The sequence below is a fragment of the Ursus maritimus genome, unplaced genomic scaffold, assembly GCF_017311325.1.
Source record: "Ursus maritimus isolate PB19 unplaced genomic scaffold, ASM1731132v1 scaffold_1, whole genome shotgun sequence".
Classification (NCBI taxonomy): domain Eukaryota; kingdom Metazoa; phylum Chordata; class Mammalia; order Carnivora; family Ursidae; genus Ursus; species Ursus maritimus.
The window spans coordinates 43,802,214-43,815,625 of NW_024423343.1; the positions used below are offsets into that span (position 1 = coordinate 43,802,214).

A 13,412-nucleotide genomic window follows, 5' to 3' on the forward strand; every position below is an offset into this window, starting at 1 on the left:
CCAATTGTCTGCAGAGGCTCTCTTTGCCTGTTGTGGCAAAGTTTGATCCCCAGCAGGGCTGTCGCATGTTTTAACAAGTGTATGTTGTTTTGCTTGTGAAATAAGACCTGCCATCATTGGAACTGAGGTCTCATAAAACGCACAAGTCTGAAAGGAGATGTTGGTGGGGTTTATGCTGGTCTTCTGGGGAAGGGGGTACATAGCACTGGGACTGAGGCAAGCATGACTGGGAAAGGTGGATCCTCCCAAGCATGGGGCCACACTTACTGTAAGCCAGTTAAACAACAAGTGTTGTTGCAGTGCTGGTCCCCACAAGTGGCCCTGGGTTTATGCTGTGGGGCAGGGGATGGAAATGGCCCCTGCCAGCTCCTTTGTGGAGGGGTCTCCCTGTGATCCTTGCCTCTCCAGGCTGCACTCTGAGATGAGTAAATCACTCTCCATCAAGTCTGCCCCCAAGCATTTTTCAAATTGCTGGTTCTGAACTGTATCTGGAAGGGTTGTTTGTTATGCTGTCTCTTTAACGGAAGGGACTCTGCTTCCTAATGCCCTCCAGGTTTTCCCAGAGCCTCCCACTGATTTTTATAATTCCAGGCTTTAAGTCCTGCTGGTTTTAAGAACTAACAAAATTCAGCTACTCTCACTTTCAAAGGCTAATGTTATGGGGATTCACCTTCCCTGTGCAGGCTCCCTGTAATGAGTATTTTTTTAATGAGAAAATACACAGAAAAAGCTACACTGATGCATTGATATACTGAAGTAAACCTGTATTTTATTAGTCCTGGGCTGCGTGTGGTGTTGTGGTGAGAAGATGAGCTCTAGAGCTAGATTGCCCATGTTCTAATCCTGTTTCCTCATTTCCTAGTGTGTAACAAAGGTAACCTCTACATATCTCAGCTTCCTAATGTTCAAAATGACAAGTGATAGTGCTTATTTCATAAAGTTGATGATGGTTCATTGATATCTGACATGAAAAGCCTTTAGAAGAGTACGTGGCACATAGCTTATTCATTTGAAAAATAACACATGTATTTATATTGGACTCATTTTTTAGTTAACACGTAATGTCCACTGGACTGTAAAGCTTGGAGACTAAGAATAAAGTCCTAGAGGGCAGGGGCTGTGTCTATATCATTGATCTGCGTCTTCAACACTAAGCATGGTGCCTGGCAAGTAGTGGATGCCTAAGTGAATGAAATTAGACAGATTTGGGTTCCAATCATAGCTTTGCATTTATAAGCAGCTGCCTAAGTTACCTGACCTCTCAGCTATAAAGTGAGGGTAACTTCATAGGTTTGTTGTGAGGATAAGGTATGCATGTAAAGTACTTTAGTACCTGTCACATACTACCTCAGAGATGTTTGCTATTAGCAGGAATTCAAATGCTGATAGACTAGGGAATTGAGAGTTTGAGATGTTAAACTGTCTATGTCAGCCTATTCAACTGTCTGTCAAAGCTATAGGGAAGCCCTGCCCAGGAAAGCAGTCTGTATTATATTGATTTCCTGACTTCCTCTTCTTCCTCCTGCTAACTAAACCTCCCCCAAAATAAGTTTCTAAGTCTTTTGATTGCTGTAGTGTGGAAGGCACAGTTGGATGGCTACCCAACAGTTATTCCTTTCTTTCTTGCTCTCAGGGCCCCAGTTTGTTTGGAATGAGGGAATAGATTAGATTTTTGTTCCCAATCCTTCCTTACTTCTGTAATAGAATTATACATGTACACCTTTTGGTATGTGACTTTGTAGCACTTTCCACTGGAGTTGGCAGAGTATATATCCTTGCCTAGTTTATCTTGGAATTGGCCAGGCAATTTGCTTGGCAAATGGAGTGTTACTGTACATGACATGAGACTCTAATGTGTTTGTGTGATTTTATCTGGCTTCTTGTGCACCTAACATTTGCCATGAGACTATGCCAGGGGTGTCAGTAGTGCCAGAATAAGAATATGCATTGGGCAGACATGAAAACACACACAGTCCTGCATCCAAGCCCAGTGGATCCCAGCCAAAACCAGGAGAATCACAGCATGCCTGTAAATGAGGAACAAATGCTTGTTCTTGTAAACCACTAGGATTTTGGAGGTTGCTTATTATGAAACATTAACACGGTGAAAGCTGGCTAATATAGACACTATTCTGCCCACCTTCAGAAGATGAATCATATTTAATATAAGCTAATCCTGCTGTTCTTTTCCATACAAGAGAATTTTCCAAATTCACTTGGAGCTAAAGGTGGCCAAATGACCCAACTTGGCCAGTGAAATATATGATGATATCTACTGGGGACTTCTGGGAAAACTTTTGCCTTCATGGTAAAAGGCATTGTAGGGGCTAAAAGTGGTCTTTCCCTCTTCTTTCTTGTTTGAAATTTCAGTGGGCATTTTGAGACCATAATTTGAAAACACGAAGATGAAAAGCTAACAGCTATGGATGATGGAACAAACATAGAAAGTCTAGGCTCCTGATGACATGGCTTAGTGGTTGACCAACATCAACAACCACCTATCTTAACAATTATTTAGTCAGATTTTTTGCTTCTTGCTTTCTAAGCCATTCCTAACCTACTATAGCTGAAATATGTCAGTTTCATCAACTTAGTCACTATTTCTCTGAGGTGAGTGATGAAAAAGAAAAGGGAGCTGTGTAATCACAAGTCTCCTCACACAAACCTTAGGAAACCTTGTTAGGTTATTAGAGCCTGATGTGTGTGTGTGTGTGTGTGTGTGTGTGTGTGTGTGGTCTTTGTTTTTCCTGTTGCCTTTTTGTCAAATGTTTGTAATAATAATGAACAGTTGGCTTATGGTTACTTTTAACCAAAAACATGGTGGGCACTGATTTGGATACAGAAAAGTACATCCTGGCCAACACTGAAGACCACTATGTCAAATGGTGATTTCTGGAAAGGAAGCTGTGTCAACTGTAAAGTCACAGTAAGAGCATCTCTTAGAGGGTTGCCAGGGAGTGAGTTGCCAAAGGTATTCAAGAAATGTGCGATATGTGCAATACCATCATCTTCTATTTGCACTGGGTGTATCCTCAGGGTAAATTTGGAGTATGTGTGGATTGCTACCAAATGAAGAGCAAAAATTGCCAATGGGGTGCTCTCTACAAGACTTTTCCTTGGCTAGGATGAGTGAAGAGTCAGGTACATGAACTAAGAAACTTGATGTCTACACAGATTATTCTTGGAAAATTTCTCTATAATGTTGGAGACTGTTCATTTTGTAAGAGCAAAATGTGGGATAAAGGCAAATTGTCCTTGTTAAAACAGGTAATTCAAGCTCTTCTCAAAGCCAGCCTCAGAGACATAAAGCAGACTCCTTTACTTTGAGAAAAACCTGTTTTTGATGCTGCGCTCCTGTAAAATCCCTCAGTGGGAGCCAGCAGCTTTGGGTGAGAGTGCAGCCTCCAAGCCAGCCAACAGCATAAAGTTGACCTGTCCAACCAGCACGTTTCCTTTAAACTGGCCAGCAGACTTTACCAGAGAGAATGTCAACAGGAAAACAAAGACAAAATGAGCACAAGAATACCCAAAAAATCCTTGATATCTTTGCTTCTTTGGTAGAAAATAACCCTTGCTCTGATTTATGTAAGAACCTCAAGAAATGATGACAACACAACATTCTGATACTCCTCACTATTGGCTATGTGGTAATTCCTTACTGTGCTTGCAAGAGCCCAACAATAAGAGGACCTGGAATGTGTTCAAGGAGTACTGGACACAAGGGTAGCCAGTAATGGTGTCTGGATGCATTATAAATTGAACACTGAATTTTAAAAACCTGGATCCTTCATCAGAGTTTGGTGACAGTAAGTTGATCTATTAATTGTAGGACTATCTTAGTCTATTTGGGCTGCTGTAACAAAATACCATACATTGGATAGCTTAAAAAGCAAGCATTTATTTCTCACAGTTCTGGAGACTGAGAAGTCCAAGATCAAGATGCTGAAAGATTTGGTGTGTGGTGAGGGCCACTTCTTGGTTCATAGACAACTGTATTCTTGCTGTGTCCTCACAGGACAGAGACAAGGGTACTTTCTGGGGTATCTTTTATAAGGCCACTAATGAATTAATAAGGGCAGAACTTAATCAACTCCGAAAGACCCCACCTCAAAATATCATCACATAGGGAGATTAGATTCAAAAAATGAATTTTGGAGGGACATATTCAGTCTACAGCAAGGACAAATGAAATGATCACTGAAGTCACAATAGGATACTTTAGAAATGGATCTGAAGGAGTTCCACATTTCTTGAAAAATGAAAAGGAATTAGCAATGATGAAACTTAAGGACTGCCTACAGAAAGAAATTTTAGAGATATGCTTTCCAGGTTTGATGATCTGATGGCCAACATTCCATTGCTTGAATACATATGGTTAGATGGTGAACTGTATTTTGTCTCTAGGCTACCAAAATACTTTGGCCAGATTGAGATCCCAAGATGTGTAATACTTGTAGACTATTTACTCTGGAAGATCAAAAATGTGGAGTAACATCTTTGCTGAGACCTATCTGGTGCAGCTGATGTCATGGTCTATGTGGGAATTTCAAAAGGACAGTGTGACTGAGAAGTCCTTAAAACTGTCCAAAATGGAAATTTTCATGAACTCACAATAAAGCAATTTATTGAAGGAAAAGAGAAGGCTAGAGCATTCTGGGGTGTGTGTGTGTGTGTGTGTGTGTGTGTGTGTGTATAAATATAAATCAGATATGTGTATTTGAGAAGACACAGAGAAGATACGAATGTTTCTTCAAAAGTTATCAAAAAGCAAGCTCAGGAAAACCCAGCAACCATAAACTTACCAGATCTGGTGTTTAGACCCATCACTATGAAAGCATCTTCATCAAAAATGTAAAGTTGAAGGCTGGGCAATTGAAAGTTGCTGGAGGGGCACCTGGGTCGCTCAGTCAGTTAAGCATCTGTTTTTGGCTCAGGTCATGATCCCGGGGACCTGGGATTGAGCCCTGCATCGGGCTCCCTGCTCAGCAGGGAGCCTGCTTCTCCTTCTCCCTCAACTGTTCCCCCTGCTTGAGCTCTCTTTTGCTCTCTCTTAAATAAATAAATAAAATCTTAAAAAAAATTTACCACAGAGATGTGGTAAATATTCCTGTAGGAATACCATATTAGGTTCAGAACTTATTTGATCATATGGCTGATGATTTTCTTTCTTCGGAGCATGTAAAACAATGTTCTTGGCTTACTCAGGAATTCGGTCATCTGTCACAGACATACCAACCATGAAGATAAATTACAGGCGAAGAATGTTATCTGCCATGCAGCAGAAGATGCCGTAGCTGTACTAAAAGCCAGCAAATCCGGTTTCAGCAAACCCTAAAGGTCCCAGAGATGCTGTAACCGTGCACAATGGAAGTGATTTATTGGTAGCTGTTAAAACTCTTTAGGCAGGATTCCTGTGGATTTTAAGAATCAAGCTACCTCATTTTTAAAAAGTCATACCTGACTTTCGAGGGTACTGTAATAATATGCACTTGCAGTGTTTACAGACACTAAATGTGTATGCATCATAAATATTTACAGAGCATGCACCCTTAAACTGTGACTTCTCACCCAGTGCAGAGCTTTTGCCAACCTGCAAAAACAAAACCTCTCACCAGCTTTGGAGCAATTCCTGCAGTTATTCTATAGCTACTTATTTTGATAGTTTAGACAAAATGCATTTATAACTATTAGGAATCACTTTGCAGTTTATTTAGGTTGAATTTTGTTTCATGTTTGTCTAAGTACTCCTTCCTCTGCCCTTCAAGATTTAGAAGAGCAATGGAGGAAATCAACAGCTAATGATGGAGTTTTTATTATATTGCATAGGATTGACATTATATAGTAGAAATCAACTACTGTAAAATTCTGGGGGTTAATCTTTTTTAAATTAAGTTTTTTACTTAAATGAAGCTTTGCTGATTTTAAGTATTAAGCATTTTGCACTATTATAATTTTTTAACAAGCTTGCAAAATACCTTTGCTAAAATAAAAGTAATGTAACATCAAACCATGTAAGGCAAAAACTAATAGATTTGAAAGAGAAATAGATGAATTCATTATCGTGATTTGATACTTCAACACCCCATCTGTCAGAATGGACAGAGCCAGCAGGCAAAAATTAGTAAGGACATAGTTGAATTCAACGACATCATCAATCGACGGGATACAATCATCATCTATAGGCCACTTTATTCAACAATAGCAAAATACATATTCTTTTTAAGCTTACATGGAACATTCACCAAGGTAGACTATATTCTGGACATAAAACACCTTAACAAATTTAAAAGAATAGAAATTAAGCAATATATTCTCTTAGGCCACAATGGAGTTAACTAGAAACCAGTAACAGAAAGATAATAGGAAAATGCTCAAACATGTGGAAATTAAACAACACACTTTTATTTTTTTGTTTTTTTAAAGATTTTATTTTTGTGAGAAAGGGAGCCTGATTCTGGACTCCATTCCAGGACCCTGGGATCATGACCTGAGCCAAAGAAAGATGCTTAACTGACTAAGCCACCCAGGTGCCCTAAACAACACACTTTTAAATAACACATTGGTCAAAGAAGGTATCTTAAGAGAAATTTAAAAAATGCCTTCAGGGAGCCTGGGTTGCTCTACATTGGGCTCCCTACTCAGTGAGGAGCCTGCTTCTCCCTCTACTGCTCCCCCTGCTTGTGTTCTCTCTCTCTGTCAAATAAATAATATCTTAAAAAAAAACAACAACCTTAAACTACAAGAAAATGAAAACAACTTATCAAAATATATGGGATGCAATGAAAGCAAAACTTAGAGGGGAATTTATAGCATTGAATACATATTAGAAAAGAAATTTCTACAATCAATAATCTAAATATCCTCCTTAGGAAACTAGAAAAAAGAGCAAATTAAATCCAAAGTAAGCAGAAGAAAAGAAATAGTAAGAATGAGAGCAGGAATCAATGAAATGGAAAGCAGGCAATCAATAGAGAAAATTAATGAAACCAAAAGCTGTTTCTTTGAAATAATGAATGAAATTAATAAGCCTCCAGTCAGGCTAATAAAAAACAGGACACAGATTATTAATATCAAAAATGAAAGAAAGGACATAATTATAGATTCCATGGACATTAGAAGGATAATCAAGGAATAGTATGGACAACTCTATGGTCCACGGATGTGATAACTTAGATTAAATGGATCAATTCCTTGAAAGACACCATCTGCTAAAATTCACACAAAAAGAAATAGGGGAAACAAATAGACCTATATCTATTAAAGAAATTGAATCAATAATTAATAGACTTCCAAAACAGAAAGTATCAGGTACATTGGTGAATTCTATCAAACATTTAAGAAGAAATTATACCAATTCTCTACAGTTTTTTTTTCCCCCAGAGGAGAGGAGCAGAGGCATACTTCCTAACTCATTCTAAGGCCAGCATTAACCTACTACCAAAATACACCGCAAGAAAATAAAACCACAGATGAATGGATATCTCTTATGAACATAGATATAAAAATCAACAAAATATTAGCAAATCAAATCCAGTGATGTATAAGAAGAATTATATACCACCACCAAGTGGATTTATCTCAGGTATTCAAGGCTGGTGCAACATCTGAAAATCAATTAATGTAATCCATCACATCAGTAAGCTAAAAGAGAACAATCTAATGATTGTATTAATAGATGCAGAAAAAGTATTTGACAAAATCTAACACTAATTCATTAAAAAAAATTATAAAAACTCATTATAAAAACAATATAGGGACATCTTCCCCAACTTGATAAAGAATAGCAACAACAAAAAAACAAAAACAACCCCCCCCAACTAACATCATACTTAATAGTGAGAAACTTGAAACTTTCCCACTAAGATCAGGTGCAAGGCAAGGATGTCTCCTTTAACCACTCCTTTTCAACACTGCACTGGAAGTTCTAACAACTGCAACAAGACAAGAAAAGGATATAAAAGATGTACAATGAGGAAGGAAGATATAAAACTGTCTTTGTTCAAAAATGACATGATTGTCTATGTAGAAGATCTGAAAGAATCAACAAAAAACACCTGAAACTAGTAAGTAATTACAGCAAGGTTGGAAGACCCAAGGTTAATATACAAAAGTCAATCATTTTCCTATACACCACCAATGAACAAATAGAATTTGAAATTAAATTTAGTATATACCATTTCATATTCAAAAAATGAAATACTTAGGTATAAATGTGACAAAATATGCACAAGACTTATATGAAGAAAACTACAAAATTCGATGAACAAAATCAAAGAACTAAATAGTCTATGTTCATGGATAGGAAGACTCAATATTGCTGTGGTGTCCATTCTTCTCAATTTGCTCTGTAGATTCAATGCCATCCCAATGAAAATACCAGCTAGTTATTTTGTAATTATCAACACACTTATTCTAAAATGTATATGAGGAGGCAAAGACCCAGAATAGCCTACACAATATTGAAGGAGAACAAAGCTGAAGGATTGACAGTACCCAACTTCTAGACTTACTATTAAAGCTACATTAATTAAGACTATGTGGTATTGATTAAAGAACAGACAAATAGAACAGTGGAACAGAATAGAGAGCCAAGAAATAGATAAATAATGTCAACTGATCCTTGACAAAGGAGATAGTCTTTTCAATAAGTGGTGCTGGAACAACTGAATTTCCATAAGCAAAAAAATTATATAATAATAATACTAAAGAATCTAGACACAGACCTTATGCCCTTCACAAAATGAACTCAAAATGGATCACAGACTTAAGTGTAAAATGCAAAACTATGAAATTCCTGGAAAATCACATAGAAGAAAACCTAGATGACCTTGGGTATAGCAATGACTATTTAGATACAATATTGAAGGCACAATCTATGAAAAAAGAATTGATAAATTGGATTTATTAAAATTAAAAACTCATGCTCTGGGAAAGACCATGTCAAGAGAATGAGAAAGCAACAGGTTAGGAGAAAAATATTTGCAAAAGACACTTCTGATAAAGGATTGTTATCCAAAATATAAAAGAACTCTTAAAAATCAAACATAAGAGAACCTGATAAAAAAAAGCCAAAGACTTAGACACCCCATCAAAGAAGATATTCACATTACAGATAAGCACATGAAAAGATGTTTCACATCATAAGTCATCAGAGAAATTCAAATTAAAACTATGAGAGACCACTGTACTCCTATTAGAGTGGTCGAAATCTGGGATACTGATAGCACCAAATGTGGGTGAAGATGTGGAATGATGGGAACTCTCATTCATGAGTAGTGGAAATGCAAAATTGTACAGCCATTTTGGAAGTCAGTTTGGCGGTTTCTTACAAAACTAAACATACTCTTACCATATGATCCAGCAATAGTACTCCTTGGTATTTACCCAAAGGAGGTGAAAACTTATGTCTGTCCAAAAACCTGCACACGAATGTTTATAACAACTTTCTTCATTAATTGCCAAACTTGGAGGCAACCAAGATATCTTCAGTAGGTGAACAGATAAATTATGGTACTCCTAGATAATGGCATAATATTCAGCACTAAAAAGAAATGAACTATCAAGCCATGAAAAGGCATGGAGAAACCTTAGATACATATTACTAAGTGAAAGACAATCTGAAAAGGCTACATACTGTATGATTCTAACTGTAAGATATTCTGGAAAAGGCAAAACTATGGAGACAGTAAAAAGATCAGTGGTTATTTGGTGCTGGGGGGGTATAAAAATGTCATCTTAGATAGTCACATATTCAATTAGCCCACTTGCTGCTGCCATTTCCCAGTATTCAGTTTATGCCATATGGCAACAAGTGGGGCCTCAGTGCATCCTTACACAATTTTTTCAACTGGTCTGGTTTAAGAATTTGTAATATCTTCATGTTATAAGAAGTCGAATGAAAGACACAGCAACTATTACAATAGTTAACATTACATTGGCAGTATTGTGTGCTTACGTATTACATAGAACTTATTTAGTGAAAAGGAGTCTGGTTTTGTAATCAAATATCTGAATTAGAATTTGGGTTGTATCATTTATTCATCATATGACTTTGAATAAGTCATTTAACTTCTTCTAGGCTGTAACAACCATTCTTCTGACTATACTTACAGAGACCAATGAGGTATTTAATGAGCATTGTATTTGGTAAACTGCGGAGGAGTCTGGATAGATAAATTTGTATTAATAGGACATATGCTCAGAACAAATGTGTGCAGTGACAGAGTGAGGCAGCAACTTGTGTGTGGTTGTTCTGGGGCAGGAAATCTGGTTAGAGTCTTCTCTTACTATTTCACATGAAATATATGTCTATATGTGATGATGATGGGCTGGATCTGAAACTGTAAGCTGTAGTTTCAGATCCCACTGGCCTATAACAAATTGACCATATGTAGCACTATTGCACCTTAAGGACAGGGACTGCATCTTACCTTTTCACAAAGTATAAACTTTAAAACCTTGTTGAGTGAAATGAATTTGGGGGCACCAGAAATTTTCATCACTCCTTGTATGATTGTGGGCCTTTTCAGGGAAATAATACTTCCCTGGGTTTCTTGTGCTCCAGTAGAAAGCCCTAGCTTCCCAACACTCTTCACATACCATAAGAATTAGATCTGTATCTACTTGTCTGGTTAATTGCTCTGATCTTAAATGATAATAAAATTTCTTTTATATTCCTGAGAGAGCCAAATGATTATAAAACAGACTAGGTCCCTAGGTTAAGCCACAGTCAACCAATGGCAGTGCTATCTCCATGTGAACATATGGTATGAAGCCCAGACCTTGGTACCACCTCTAGGTCATAAAATCAAAGACATATGGGGCTATACCGCCCTGGGAGGTATTTTACTCACATAAGGAACAGGGGCCCAGACTCATTATATTTCTAAGAAGACTATTTCAGGAGGGCAGGGGACATCTGCCTTCTTCACCTTTCATCATCACTGACCTATAGAGTGTCCAGATATTTATGTAGGACATTTGACCTCACTCTTATTTTGATACCCTTGGGGGGTAGAGGGGGAAAGGCTAGTATACTCATTATTCACTTTCATTGTAAAGTAACTAACATGAACTCTGATCCACAATACCTTATGTGCATATTCAGGATAAAATAATAGAGATAAATATTTAAAACTCAATGGTTTTGGCATAATTATAAAATACTGAATTTCTAGCCAAGAGGACTGATGACCAAGATGTGGTCTGAACTGTAAATGCTTCACTCAGCCCCTCTTTTTTTAAAATCCACACTTGGTGTAGGAAAAAAACAAAATAAAACAATGTTAAGTATGGGGCAGGGCACAGGCAGAGCATGTAGTGAGGCAGAAGTGAAAGGGTAGGAGATTATAGGGCAGCTGGGACCCGGGAAGGGCCAGAAGTCTCCACTCCCAGAGGGCACATAGTAACAAGTTAAAGAGGACAGAGGAGCCAGGGGTCACAGACTTGAAGGTTAGGATTCTTTGGTAACTTATCAGCTGCTCTTCCAGGAGTTATACGTCTGGGTGGGGGTAGAGGTGCTCCAGAAGCCTGAAGGAAATGTGGGTGGGTGTCCCTTCAGGTCTAGGAAGGCTCTTCCCCAGCAGCAACAGGTCCTTTAGAGAACCATCTTGTCAGGAAGAGACAGGCAACATCAGAAGGATGCCCAGGATTTGCAGCTGAGTCTATGGCAAGGGTTGAGAAGAGAGATGAAGGAGATCAAAGGACTTCGAGAGGGTGGGGATGGGACGGAGGTAGCGATTAATTGACCACAGCACAGCCAGGAGGGAGAGGCAGAGCACCGACCCCCCTCGTGGGAGGGAGGATGCTCCAGAGGGGGTGCTGCTTTACTGGCTGTGGAGACTGCAGTGGATAAAGGAGTCCATTTGGCTCTAGGAGCTCCAAATGTATCTCAAACCTCCATTCTGCTACTTACTAGCACTGTGACCCTGGGCAAGTCACCTAACCTTCCCGGGCCTCAGTTCTACCTGCAAAATAGGGAAAACAAGACTGCATTTTAATGTGTAACTGCATCCTAAGGTGAGTATTGGCACATGGTGAACCCTTAAATAAAGGATAGGTATTATTCTCATTATTATACCTGTGGCACCCTTATGAAGGTAGGAATTATCTCTGCAATGAGTTGTTTCATGTCTGACTCTCCCTCTACCCCCCAGCCCCAAACATGCAAATACATCCGGACTTAAGCACCCAGACAGTAGGACCAGGGCCAGTGTCATTGTAGCATGGGCACAGGTAGTTGTCAAATCCCTCTTCTTTCTTTCAATTGTATAAGGAATTCTGCACACTGTAGTAGGCTTCCCTAGTCTATTAACATATTGAATAATGAATTATTGCTATGAAAATATCACCATCTTTTTAAAAAAGTATCTCTGCTTTACTCAAGTGGAAATTGTCCTTCAAGAATGGGCAAGATAGGGGGTCCTGGGTGGCTCAGTCAGTTAAGCGTCTCCCTTTGGCTCAGGTCATGATCCCGGGTTCTTGCAATTGAGCCCCACGTCGGGCTCCCTTCTCAGTGGGGAGTCTGCTTCTCCCTCTCCACCCTGTTCATGCTTTCCCTCACTATCTCTGTCTCTCTCTCAAATAAATAAATAAAATCTTAAAAAAAAAAAAAAGCGTAGGGGCGCCTGGGTAGCGCAGTCATTAATTAAGCGTCTGCCTTCGGCTCAGGGCGTGATCCCAGCGTTATGGGATCGAGCCCCACATCAGGCTCCTCCGCTGGGAGCCTGCTTCTTCCTCTCCCTCTCCCCTGCTGTGTTCCCTCTCTCGCTGGCTGTCTCTCTGTCACATATATAAATAAAATCTTAAAAAAAAAAAAAAGTGCAAAATTGGCCCAGGGTCGTAGCTAGAGAGGCATGGACTCCAGCCAAGGGCATCTTTCTCCAGAGTCTATTCTCCCAAACATTACATGACATGGCTATAGAAATAGATTTAAAGTAACATTTTTTCCTCACTACAATAATTCTATTTAGAACAGATACATGCTTCATGCATGAATCATACAAGGAGCTCTAATCTTAGTCAAAATCAAAATCTCTCTATTATGAGTAAACACCTTTTAAAATTATTATTACCATCTTGATTGCAAAAGATATTACGTAGTACTCTTGCAGTGAAGAGCTATCAGAGCTGGAAGTCACTTCAGAGATGATGGTCTCCTTCTACTTTACTGATGAGGAAATGGATGCCATGGAAGTTTAAGTGATTTTTCCAAGCACTTTAGCAGAGCCACTGTAACTGAGTCAGGGATTGAGCTATCCTCTCTTTGCCTTCCGAGAGTGGCCTGGGAGTAGAGTCCATAACATCCTGAATCAGAAATATGGACCCATAGTGACTGGCATTCAGATTGCTCTTGCCAGAGATCTTCCAAAAGATGTAGAGATATTCAGGGTGACTTAATTTCCCATTAAAAA

The 13,412-nt window shown here is 38.8% G+C and overlaps 1 pseudogene; it reads left to right on the forward strand.

Annotated features, from left to right (window-relative positions):
* Positions 1-222: 222 nt before the first annotated feature.
* Positions 223-5,294, forward strand: LOC103659930 (annotated as a pseudogene).
* Positions 5,295-13,412: the final 8,118 nt, after the last annotated feature.